At 39.2% G+C, this 13,762-nt stretch overlaps 1 long non-coding RNA gene across 1 annotated transcript; it reads right to left on the bottom strand.

The window, feature by feature from the left end:
* Positions 1-6,437: 6,437 nt before the first annotated feature.
* Positions 6,438-12,351, bottom strand: LOC105475484 (uncharacterized). Its single transcript, XR_983388.3, has 3 exons — positions 11,804-12,351; positions 11,342-11,452; positions 6,438-7,710 (listed from the first exon to the last, which is right to left on the bottom strand). It is a non-coding gene; the product is annotated as an uncharacterized lncRNA (long non-coding RNA).
* Between the last annotated feature and the right edge of the window lie 1,411 nt (positions 12,352-13,762).

The raw sequence follows: 13,762 nt of genomic DNA, 5'->3' as shown, positions 1-13,762 counted from the left end.
GGGTGCCTGCAACCCTGAAGCCCAAGAGGGTGTATGTTACTGTGCTCTTTTAGCTTTTCTGTCCACAAATGGCTTAAATGTTAAACAGCTTAGTGGGCCCTCTGCCTTTTTGTGGTAAGCAGTGGCTCTCCACCGGCATGGGTAAAGGGTCTGTGTGACAACCTTTAGCGTCCACACCCGTGGCATCTGAACTCTTGTTTGGCATCCAGGAAGAATCAGCTTGCACAGACGAATTGAAGAGTGGTGAATAGGGAGGATTTTATTGCCCATGAAAGTGGCTGTCAGCAGGAAGGGGAGCTGAAAAGGGGATGGAGTGGGAAAGTGATCTTCCCTCAGAGTCTGGCTGTCCCCTGCCAGACTCCTCTCCGAAGCAACACCATCAAGCCAACCCTCTGAAATTAAGCTGCCTCTCTCCAACATCCAACTGTAGTCACAGACGTCCAGCTGCTGCTTCTCTTCTCTGCTCTCTGTTGGTGGATCCTGGGGTTTTTACGGGCACAGGATCTGGGGCTGGGTGGCCCATGGGTGGTTTTGGAAAAGGCAACATTTGAGCAGGAAAACAGGAATGCATGTTCTCATTTTGAGCTGCAGTTCCAGGCTTGAGAGTGGGGCCCTCACTGGGGACCCACCCTCTTCTTCCCAGAATTCCCCTGCCTCCTGTCCCTATCACAACTAAGAAAAACTCATTTTCAGCAATTTTCATGTACTCCCAGGTTAGGGAGCAGTATTCTAACAGAGCTTTTCCATTTTAAATGATGTTACAAATTATGGAGCAGTTAGGGGATTTCAAATTAACACATTTATTATGTGCCTTCATGTAATAGACCCTTCAGTTCATAGAATACAAATTAGAGAAGGGACTTGCTCAAGGTCATATTACTAATGACTTATGGGATGGGAACCATATTTCTAACACCTAAGCTTAGACTCTTTTGTATTAAAGAAAAAATAGTAGAGCACACCTAGTAGGCATAAAGGGGTTCAGGATGTCAGAGCTGGCTGTCTCCCAGGTTGTAATCCTAAACCTTCATTTGGGTTGTGAGGAGCAATTTAGGAGCAGGCAGATTCTCTGTGGTGCTGACCATGTAGAGGCAGAGAATGTGATCAGAGTAGGTGTCTCCAGTCACCAGCAGCCCTCTCAGTCCTGTAACTTTACCCAAGTATTTTCTTCAGACTTTCAAGCCTTCCTTCCAGGGATGGGCTTTTCAAATTTAACCTGAGGCACCAGGTCTACCATTAGCATTTTCCTTTCTAAGGCATTTTCAATGGATGTTTCACCACATTTAGAATTCTCTGGGGGCAGGAATCATGGTTACACATCTAACACAATAGTGGGGGCTGAATGTTTGTGGGATAACTCTAGTTATTTAACAACAAAGAAGAAACCATCCTCATTTCCATCAGCAACAGCTTGCAGTGTTACGCAAGCACTTTGACATAACTTCATGAACTGCAGAATTAAGTCTGCAACCACAAGAGAAAGAAGCTGATTTCTCGTGGCTCTTTTGTAATTTCAGAAAGGTTTTGGGAAGTCTTTAAATTGAATTTAACTGTTGAGCACAGGCTGAACTTAAAACCCTCATCTGTTTTAAGTCATTCCCTCCCTCCCATACACTGTACACTCATAGGGGTTTTGAATCCTAAGTGCTTTTGCTGTGGACATAAGCTCTCCGTGAAAGGCCAAGGAACCCAAGGGGCTGAGATTACTGCCTGCATCACCACATTCCTTTTGTTTGAATTCACTCAGCTGAAAATCACTGAGTGGTTGTAGAATGCCCTGCACACAGCCACGGGGTCTCATCAGGCCACAAAGGTGGGTAGAAAGAACCCTGCCTCGCAAGGAATGTCGGCGTTATTATTCAGGAAGGAACACGGGAAGAGGGGAAGAAAAACAAATATTTCTCAACAACAAATAAGCTCAAATTTTTCTACTTCAGAAGTAAGATAAAATTGGCATCTACCTAGAAGCCATACGCCATGATAATTTATTTTTTAATTTGTGTCCTGGCACTTGCTGCACTAATTATCCCACTGATACCCAGTGAATCTTCCTGAACACAAGGAAAGTCCATTTTGTTAATCAGGAAAATGGTTGTAACAAGCCACTGATATTTGGGGTATGTTTGAGACAAGGAGAGTTACTTTCTTGCTCACAGTATAGTCCAATAAGGGTAAGGAGGGGAAGGAATGGCAGTTGTGTGTGTTCTTCTCTACACAGTTATTCAGGGCCTCGGATGCCATTTATAGCATGACTCTGCTATCGTTAAGTGTTTGTCCTTTGCTGCGTTAGGCTGGTAAGCGGAGAAAGAGAGAGCTCATGGAGGACCCCACAGGAGGTTGGTTTAGGGACTAGGTCAAGAAGTGCCTTAGCATCACTTCTGCCCACATTCCGTTGGCCAGAACTCATTCATATGGCTTCTACTAACTTCAGGGGAAGCTGCAAAATGTGGTCTAGTTTTGTCTAGAAGAAAAAGAAATGAGGATTCATGAGCACATAGCACAGTATATAATAGTAGGTGGCAATAACATACATTCTATCTATATTCAGATACTTAAATATTTACTGACAAGTGGGAAAAAGAGTGGGTTCCATGCTAATCTTCCCAAGTGATGTTGGTTCTGCTTCTGGGTGTGTTACTTGTAGACAGTGGCCCATTCATCTCTATACCACCTACATGACCAATGCCTATTCCTTGACTTATAATTTAATAATTGGCATTGATTGTATACATGCTCCCACAGAACAGGTATTTGCTGCAGTACTAAAATTATACACATTTTGAGGGCTCTGCAGCCTTCAACTGATCAGGAGTCAGAACACAAGATTCCATGACAAGGCTTCTCAATTGTTGTTTTGTTTCTTCACTTTGTTATATTATACCAATCAGCAGAGTTATTGGTTAATATATCCCATTGTAATTAAACTTGAAGACAGCAAAGATCTGTTAGAAAATAATGCCTGTTAATCTCCTGCTTTCCTAGTCACATAGTAACAATTCCAAAACTAAATCAGAAGCACCTGTTAGGAATGAGGCTCTCAATAGGTGGAGGTGGTAGGAGCAGAAATTCTATCTATATTCAGATACTTAAATATTTACTGACAAGTGGGAAAAAGAGTGGGTTCCATGCTAATCTTCCCAAGTGATGTTGGCTCTGCTTCTGGGTGTGTTACTTGTAGACAGTGGGTCCAGATCTGGAACTCTGGGCAGGGAAGGAAGACAGGGCTGGGAGCCCTTGGCAGCATACAGAGAGTTTGAGGGTGCCAGAGTCCTCAGAAAAGTTGGAAGCAGGGAGAATAGTTTCAGCAGCAGAATTCCTGTGTGTTATTTTAGGTGCCTTGGGTCAAGTACCGTAGGCATAAATGGACTGACCTTCCTTGGTCTCAATGCAATGCATGGGTTAAGAGCTAGTGAATTCTCTATACTGGGCTCCCAAGTGGGTGCTCATGGTTGATCAGGCATTAAAAATCTATAGGTACTGCCTTAGGCCATGCCTCAGTGAAACCATCTCAAAGTTTTCTTGGAGATTATTTATCAAAGACCTGACATAGAGCTGGAGGATTAACGAGTAGTTATACTGGTGATAACTAGAAATCCAGACCTCCATCCCTTCCTGCCAGAGCTGTCACTCCCAGGAAAGTCACAATTTCATTTCCTAATGAGATGTAACATTCTGTTCCAAGGGCATTTTTTAGTTCTCACTGCTCTGTGTGTTGTACTATGTAACTGAGGGGTCCTGGCCTACACATTTCCATGTGGTTAATTACAACAGCATGTGGCAGAAGTTTTTACTGAATATGTAATCTGATGCCACTAATGTGATGGTGTCAGGTGCATAAAATGCTCGAGACAGTTAGTTGTGTTTCTTTTCTTCTTTTTTTTTTGTATGGAATAGATTACTTCATTGGGAGTTTGGAAACTTGCCCAGTAGTTTTCGAGAGCAGGAAAGTTTCTCTCTTTGTCACAAAGAGACTTCTTGCAAATAAAAGCCCCTGTAATACAGGTCTGTATGAGACAGGGCTCCTTTGCACTCTTGTCATGTACTTTGTACCTTGTGTAAGTAGGAGGGAGCAGAAAGGTGGAAGGAAAGGTGCCTAGACGTCTCATACATGAGGGTGGTGAGAATACAGGTGAGACTGAGAGATGAGAGCAAGGACAAGGACAATGAGAGCAAGGACAAGAGTAGGTGACAATAACATAAATTACATCTATATTAAGATACTGAAATATTTAAACTAGTAGACCAACAGCAGAGAGGAATCAGTAGCACAGAGACCTTGAGAATAAAGAGCTCAGCATATTTCATTCTCTTGAAGTTAATTTAAGAAATGCAGAAATCACTCCATAAATATGAGGCCCCAGGTCAAAAGAATAGTTACTTATTGGATGCCTTATGGTAGTCCCCAAAATAGATGTAATCATTACCAGTGCAGAAGTCACATAACCTCCTCCAGTCTATTTCCTTACATGTGAAATGGGGACAATAGTAGTATGTACTTAATAGAGTTATTGAGAGGTTTATAAGAGATGATATATGTAAAGCCTTTGGCATGGAATCTGTCATAGAGTGAGAACTCAATATAGTTTAGTGATGATTATGGGAATGGTAATGAAGATGATGGAAGACATTGAAGAGGATGCCACAAGAATCAAGCTGATGAAATGAGTTTAAATGGAGCAAGAGATAATCAGATTTAAAAATTACTGGGACATTTTCCAGGCTGATGAAAGAGCTATATGATAGCTACAGTTTATTTGCAGAATAATTACCTCCCTTCTATTCCTACACTCTCCAAACATATGGATGAAGTAGAAAGTAAAACTAGGAGAAAAGCCAGCACCTGTGTTTTTGGGCTATTCAGTTACAGTGTTGGAGGGAATATCAAGAAATTCTCTTTTATGGGGAATTGTATTTGAGCATCTAAGACAGGTGAGTGTCTATATTGTTCTTAAAGACTTCTAAAGGTATGGTTATTCTCAATAGTTGGGTTCAGGGTCTAATTATCTGGATGTTTAACTTAAACACCATTTCAGTCTAGTTCCGGTCTTCCTGGCAATGCGGAACAGATGGAGTTCTATATAACCCATGACCCATAAGGTTGGAAGATAAGAATAACATCCATGCTACAACCTAGCTGTGCTAAACCAGGCTTAGCACAGATTCCTAAAGGTGAGCTAAAGGTTTTGTGTCATCTGCCTTCAATCAGGGATGTTTGTGGGGAAAATGAGAAGCATGTCATGGCACAATGCAGGCCAGCTGCCTGAAGAACCTCCAGGGAAGAGAATCCAGAGGCAATAATGCAAAGCAGGCAGAGTTCAAGGTGACTCATGTGGCAGCTCTGGATAGGCCCATTCTGACATCAAAATAGCCATCAAAGAGTGGAAGTTCTATGTGGAAGTCTAGTCTGCACAGTCCCTTTGGGACTATTTGGGGTTTGATCCATGGTAGAGCTGATTATAAATTCAGCTATAACGGGACCTCTCATTGCTTCCATCGGCTCCATCAGAGCCTTCTTTTCCAGGCCTTTGTCACTTTTGTGAATCTCCACTGCACTCTCCTGTATTCCTCATTCACCTCTTAAACTGCGAGGAACAAATCTGAACTTAGAGTCTGACTCAAAACCTGCAGCCCAAGGATCTGTCACCAGGTGTTATATGCCAATGTCATATTTCTCATAATTCATCCCAGGGAAATCCTCCCACAGATAACAAAATAAATAAAACAAGAACACACTTTTCCTGACTCAAATGTATCATGTGTTCCAACATGTGAATGTTTTCCATTTTATTAGTGCTAAATCTCTCATAGTTTGGTTTTATAGTTTTGGGGCCCTTAAGCACATAACTTGCACCTGAAAAACAGAGGCGATGTCTTTTTATCTGTATTTCTCTATTGTCTTAAACAATACTAACACTACAGGCAAATAACAAATGCTTCTTTAGCAAATGAATAAATAAGGTATGAATAAAAGCAACCATCTTTTCACTTAGTCTGATTTTTATTTCAGATCCTAGATCAGAGGCTTGAATTCACCAATCTGTGTACACACAGCTGGATGCAGTACCCTTGGTTTTCCCGGTACCATCTGCTCACTAAATCAACCCTTGAAGGTCAAAAACACTGAACAAAAGAAGCATTGGGGAAAGGGGAAAAGAGGTGGTATGGAAACTGGACAGGTCGAGGTGTTTAAGGAAATGACAGACATTAGCAGATGTCACAGAGATTTATTTCTTTTTCTATGGGGATTTACTCTAGTGACCAAACTCTGTTTCCGCGTTGTTTTTTTTTTTTGTTTGTTTGTTTGGTTTTTTTTTCCCCTCAGAAAGCACTTGGAGCATTCATCATTTGCTGTGGGAGCTACTTTGTGGGCAAAACTTTCTTTCCTTTCAGATCTTGGACTCAGGGTTTAGACTTGACATATTAAGAGGAACAGCACCTTGAAGTTTCAGGGACAGAGAAAGTGCAAAGCCTAGGATGAGGAGTTGTCAAAATAAATTCTCAAGGTACCTTTCTCAAAAGCATTCTTTCTCCTACTCACTTCCGGAGCAACCACATCCAGGAAGTGTGAGGAGTGAAGGCCTCAGACCCTCTGAGTGGTGGGAAATACAAGAGATTTGAGCTCTTGGCGTAGTGTTTCAGGCCATGTTTTGGAACCGGTGCCCAGAAAACAGGCACTATGTTTTCTTGAGGGAGCATCCTCAGGGTTAAGGCTTTTAGGGTTGCCAACGAGCAGGGAAACCCATGCTAAGTCATACACTTAGGAAACTCAATAAATCCTCACTGATTAATTCCAGATCACCACTCCCTTCCCAGTCAGAGATGTGCATGCTCCTCAAAATTACTTTTGAAGATGGGAATTGCTTGGAAAGGTTTAAAAGAGGGAAGTCTTTTTAATTTTTTTGATCATATATATATTTATTTTACAATTAACTATGCCATAATGGAGTTTTTATGATGATTTTGTTTGGATACCACAAATAGAAATATAAGATAAAAATTATCATTCACCTTAAACAATGGAAAAGCAAGGGACAGAGAGGTCATTGGTAAAGCAACTCTCCACGATCATTTCCATTTAGCACAATTAAAATCAGTGGACTGGTAAATAAGTGTTATGGAGATTTGTCAGAGAATAGCAGAAATCTGAATTCTCATCTCCATTATGAAATATGTTCATTTTAGTTAGAGTAGTGCTAGTTGCTCTAACAGATAAACCCCACAATTTCAGTGGCCTTTACAAGAAACATTTGTTTTTGCTAATGTAACAGTTCATTGTGTATATCACTGGTTAACAGCAGAGTGATGAAAGGCACAGTTGCCCCACTCTTATTTATGGAAAAAGGTACAGTGGCTTTGCCATCTTCAATGTGTACCTTCCTTTAGGGATTTTGATCTTTCCAGATTTCAACATTTGGGATTGTGGTATTCAGGACTGTGTCTTTTGAAATTATGGCCCAAACCCCTCCCAAGGACATCCTGGAAACTAACACAAGCCTGAGGGTAGGGAAAAAGAAAGGATGGAGAAGGCGTATCTTCTTCTGACACATAACCCTTCTGCTCATATTCCACTGACGAGCATTCATCACAGGGCCTCACCCAAATAGGCGTGGAGCTGAGAATGTAGTCACTGTCCAAGCAGCCACCTTCTGGGTAGAACTCTGTACTCCTGAAGTGGGAATCTCGAACCCACTGAGGGATAGCTGAGGAACTCTGTCATGAAAAGAATTAGGAAATTTGTTGAAATGGAGGAAGCAATAAAGTCAAGTTTATAAAGCCATTTTTGAGTTCTGACTCTGCAACCGAACAGTTGTATAATTTAGTCTTTTGGATCAAGTTTCCTCATCTATAAAGTCAAATTCATAACAACAGCTGACAAGATTGCAGTGAAAACTAAATAAAACACTAAACGTGAGTTCTTTTTTTTTTTTTTTTTTTTAAATAAACCAGCTCCTGGTGCTCCTGGTGCTGTGAATAAGCAGAGTAGTTAGTTAGTTGTTATTTTCTTTTTTAAATAGACTTACTACATATTTTTAGAGGCTTGCTTTTCAAGTCACTGGCTAATTAATAACTAAAGAAAAATATGTATTCCTTTTGCTTATATGATATTTATTAATTATTACATTAGGAAAGGAAACTGGATTTTTAAAAGTACAATTTGGAAATCTGGGGTTGGGATAATGGAAAGAAAGCCTGGTCTCTAATTGCTGCTCTGACACTGGCCAGCTGACCAACCGCAATCTGGTCCCTTCATCTGTCTGGGCTCCAGTTTCCTCAGAGGCAAAAAAAATGTGGTTAGCTAGATAGTCCTTCCCGATCTGGAATGAGATAATACGAGGAGGAAATTCATCTCAATGACTCATCCACACTATCAGGTTGCAATCATGAGGAGGTCAGTGGAGAAATAACAGCCAACATCTAAATTTGGAGGTAACATCGTTTCACAATTTGAGGCAAAAAGTGATTCATTTTCTAACCTCTTAATGGAATAAGTAAACACTTATTTACTACTTTTAGACGGGTCTAGTGTTTCAGAAAGGTATTGTTTTCTCATTTGCTCCACACTTTCTCCCTAGTTTTGTTTTTACATTTTTCTTTTTGAGTGAATAGGGGAAATAGTGTATCAAATATGGGTATGATTGAGTAGACATTATTTCAACGGCAAGTGAGCATAAGACTTTGACAAAAAAATTTCCCCTTAATAAGTCTGATGTAAAGATTTGGAAAGAAAGATTTAGGGCAGACAAGCCTCTTATGTGATTAAACTGATTTCTGTGTTCCATGAACAGTGAATAAATAGTGATGAGGACAGTAAAATATGTCAACAATTAACAATTACTACTGATACTTTATTTTGGTTCTTGCTTTTCTAAACTGTTAACCACAAACATATAAGTAATTAAAACATATATTTATTAAATATATGATCATGCTTATTTAACCAGCAGTATGGTTTCGGCTTAGTCTCATAGCCATAGCCTCTCTGACCCTCATTTTCTTTCCTTTTTTTTTAAAATTTTTCAAATATCCTTTTCATTGTAAAAATATAACATAACAAAAATTGTCTATTCCAAAAAAAAGAAGAAACATAAACATATATATCTTAATGTATATTTTAAATACCTGAGCAGTCATTGCATAGGTCAAGAAATACAATATAGAAATATTGACATCCAATATAGCAAGTCTCCCGGCTTGTTCTTTAAGAGTAGTGGTGTAGGTCTTCTCTGCCCTTTGTCATTCCATTTAAATTTTAGAAGGAGGTTTTTAAGTTCTAACAAAAATCCTGTTGGGACTTTGATTAGGATTGCCTTAAACTTACAGATCAATGTGAAAAGAATGTAATTCTTTATAATGGGTTTTCTAAATCACAAACACAGAATATTTATCAATTATTTATTGAGGTCTTTGTCTTTTTCTCATAAAGTTTTATAATTATCTTTGTAGAAGTCTGGCATGTCTTTTGGCAGATATTTTCCTTGGTACTTGATATTTTTTATTTTTTGATATTTTTTAATATTGTAAATTCTCTAACTTTTACTCTTTATATTTTGTCATTCAGAAATAAAATTGATTTTTGTATATTGCTTTTATTATCTTGAAAACTTGCCCAGCTATCTTTTTAATTCTAATAATGTAACTGTATATTAGTTAGATTTTTTAATGTACAAAACCAAATATCTATAAATACTGGTAATTTTGGCTCTTCCTTTTTAATTCTTATCCCTTTTGGGTTTATTTTCTTGCCTTACAGCACCAGCTAGAACCCTCCATTTCTTGATCTGTTAAATTGGGATAATATTTTCTTTTGGGGTTGTTGTACAATTGTATTAATTAGAGACAGTGTATATAAAATGCCTGATGCAGGGTCAGGAACATGGAAGAGGAGCAATAAATGTCAGCTATTAACTACTTTCATTTTATAATTATTGATGACCTTTGTGCTTTCTGTATTATGCTAAGTAATGAAGATTAAAAAAGAACTAAGAAATGTTTTTTATTTGTAAGAAGCATACAGAGTAGTTGGAGAGACGGAGCAAGCTAATAAAAACACAAGCTAGCATTTGCAAGTCCCAAACCACTGTTAGTAATGGTGCCCTGCTTTAAAGACAGCCAGTGTGACTGGCAGATGTTTCACAATGTACACATCATAGTTAAATAACAGCTACTGCCGAAATTTGCATTTATGGATGGGGCCCTTTTATTTGCAAAAAGTTCTGTGGGAACTTTGTAATAGGTACCATGCTAATTATGTGGGACCAGCCAAACTCTCCCATTTTACAGGGTGAGAATCGAGATGAGAAAATCTGATGTTTTTGTAAGTTTGTGCAGGAAGGGCTTTGCAGAGGGAAGATAGATATCAGATGTGTTGATACCTATGCTAGTGTTCATCTTTCTACATCCCATTAGAGTTCAGGGGAATAAGATTCACCTATGAACTGAGTCTTATTTTTCTGTCTCTTAAAATTCAATTCACTTTTTCTAAAAAGATTGATGGCTCAAATGAACACTGGAAACTGCCTCCACCTTTTATCTCCTTGAATTCATGCCAGAAAAAGCCTCCAGCATGCTCAACTCTAGCTTATCTTTTCTAAAGTTTCTCCCTCCCTGGATGGTGGTAGTGAGTATCATCACTTGTTAACACGCAGATGACTCCAGAAATTTCTGCACTTCAAAGTGAATCTTTTATTCACCTGAGTGTTTAACTATGTCAATGTGCTCTCATTATCAGATTTAATTGAATAATTCAACAAGGAAATGTGCCCAGTGCACACATTATACAGATGTGTTTGCCAACGTTATCTTGGCTTGAGGGAGAGAGCAACCCTCTGATGCCCTGAGTTATTCAGAAAGGCCATCACAGATGTCAACATAAGATAGAGGAGACAGACATCTGTGGTAATATGTGAATACCAAAATTTGTCCCTAGTTTATTCTTTTATCACATTGATAGGAGGCTGCGCTTGTGCTGCAGTTGCATAAGTGAGCAGCTGGTCATGAGGAAGTTGTACTTATCTTCCCACTGGATAGTATGTTATTTTTGGCCAACACAAAGCCTGTCAAGAATGGCTATACTCCAACATGAAGTAGAAGGCTTTACATGTATGAAGACCTTGCTAGTTTCCTGGCCTGCTGGTGGAAAACAAGTGTAATATTTCTGACCTAATGGGAAGATGCAGATTACTGTTAAATGCTGAAACTTAAACTCCAAGGTCATAATATGAAGAGGTGAGGCCTTTGAAAAAGTGATCAAGTCATGACGGCTAAAAAAAGTTTTGGAGAGCTTCCTGACCCTTTCTTCTCTTTTGCCATGTGAGGACACAGTCCTGTTCCCCTTAATTACCTCTTCTACCATGTGAAGATGCAGTAAGACGTGCCATCTTGAAGCAGAGAGTGTCTTCACCAGACACTAAATCAGTCAGGACCTTGATCTTGGACTTGCCAGTCTCCAGAACTGTGAAAAAATAATTTTTTTTGGTTTATAAATTACCCAGTCTGTGATATTTTGTTATAACAGCAGAAACAGACTAAGACACAGATAGATTTCCACTGCATTCATCCAAGTGTGGTTGAAAAAACTATATAGTACAAATTATTTTATGTTGTTAATTCATACAGATACTTGGTTGAACTGAACAACCAGATATGTAATTTGAATTAAAACTGCTGTGAACCATGTAAAATATTGAGCATGCAAGACTAATTTACTATAAAACTGCTGTATTAGTCAGCTGTTTGCTTCAATGATGCTGTGTAAAAAAACCACTTCCCAAATCTCAGTTGACTTATACAAACAAACACTTACTTATTTGCTCTCAGGCCCATGAATTGGGTATGGCACAGCTGGACTTGGCTGGGATAGATTTGGCTAGACTTGGCAGCAGGATACAGACTGGATTTAGGTCTGTTTCATATGTCTCCTCATTCTGGTACTTGGATTGAAGAGGCTGTGGTTCCCTGGAACAGTATCTCTTCAGGATAAAATGCAAGAATGCAAGAGGGCAAACCAAACCATACATGAACATTTAAAGCCTCTGATTGAATGTGATTCACATTATGTTCTTTAACATTCCATTAACCAAAGCAAGTCACCTGGTCAAACTAAGCCAGTGACATTGGAAGGTGTCCCTGCTAAAATATATGTCTGGGCTGAAGAGAGAAGAAAGAATGGTGAACAAATAATATCATTTACCATAACTGGTGACTATAAGCCACTGAATGAAGTTAAGCCAACTGGATCATAAGGAAATTCAGTCTATCAGAATCAGTTTGGTATTTTTTAATGTCAAGATTTTAAAATTCACTTAAAATTGTTATGCCATGTGATTTCCCTTCTATTGGATCAATAAGCTTCTGCACTTCAGGACTAGAAAATATGTCTTCTAGAATAATAAAGTCACTGCTTGTCTCAAATTATGATTTCTGAATCTCTAGTAAGAAAATACCACAAGGTCAGGCTTTGGTGGGAGAGAAAATGGGTTTCTAAATTCCAAAATTCCCTTTTACTATCAAAAACAGAGCATAGGGGCTGGATGTGGTGGCTCACGCCTGTAATCCCAGCACTTTGGGAGGCTGAGGCAGACGGATCACTTGAGGTCAGGAGTTCAAGACCAGCCTGGTCAACATCATGAAACCCTGTCTCTACCGAAAATATAAAAAAATTAGCTGGGCATGGTGGCAGATGCCTATAATACCCAGATAATCAGAAGGCTGAGGCAGGAGAACCACTTGAACCTGGGAGGTGGAGATTGCAATGAGCGGAGATTGTGCCACTGCACTCCAGCCTGGGCAACAGAGCGAGACTGTCTCAAAAATGAATGAATAAATAAATAAATAAATAAATAAATAAATAAATAAAATAAAAACAGATCATAGGAATCTGAATTTCAAATGTAAGATACAGATAGAAAGAGCTATGATAAAACAAAAAGTAAGTTATTAATTGCCTTGGAGGAAGTGACCACCTCTGGGTTTTAGAGGTGAGAGGAACCTAATGAAGGGCAAAGCATTATACAGGTAGGGCTTGGCAACCCCTCTATGTAAAGGGGTAGGGATAGAATCACCAGATGGACAGGGAAATTTTCAAACAGTGAAGCCTATCTTCTGGTGCAGAACAGCACCATTTCAAAACCTTTTGAGACACTTCATGTTCAGTTTGGTGCTAGAGCAACTTGTGTCAGGAAGTAGGTTAGTATATTCGTCAGGGTTTCCCAGAGGAACAAAATCAGTAGGAGATACTCATATACGTATATCCTCACATGTGTTTGTATTAAGAGGTTTATTTCAAGAAATTGACATGTAATTTTGGGGACTGGCAAGTCCAAAATCTATAGGGCAGAATGGGAAGCTGCAAACTGTTAGGTAGGAGCTAATGCTGCAGTCTTGAGACAGAGTTCTTCATTTTTAGAGAAACTTCAAGGCCATCTATGACAAACCCACAGCTAACAAAATACTGAATGGGGAAAAGATGAAAGCATTCCCTCTGAGAACTGGAACAAGACAAGGATGCCCATTCTCATCACTTCTCTTTAACATAGAACTGGAAGTCCTAGCCAGAGCAATCAGACAAGAGAAGGAAATAAAGAGCATCCTATTAGGTAAAAAGGAAGTCAAACTGTCACTGTTTGCTGATGATATGATCAAAACACCTCAAAAACTCTAAAGACTCTTCCAGAAAGCTCCTAGAACTGATAAAAAAAATTTCCAGCAAAGCTTCAGGATACAAAATTAATGTGCACAAATCAGTAGCTTTTCTGCACACCAA

Source organism: Macaca nemestrina, chromosome 4, assembly GCF_043159975.1.
Source record: "Macaca nemestrina isolate mMacNem1 chromosome 4, mMacNem.hap1, whole genome shotgun sequence".
In the NCBI taxonomy this organism is placed as follows: Eukaryota; Metazoa; Chordata; class Mammalia; order Primates; family Cercopithecidae; genus Macaca; species Macaca nemestrina.
This window is presented reverse-complemented; position numbering and strand designations above follow the sequence as displayed.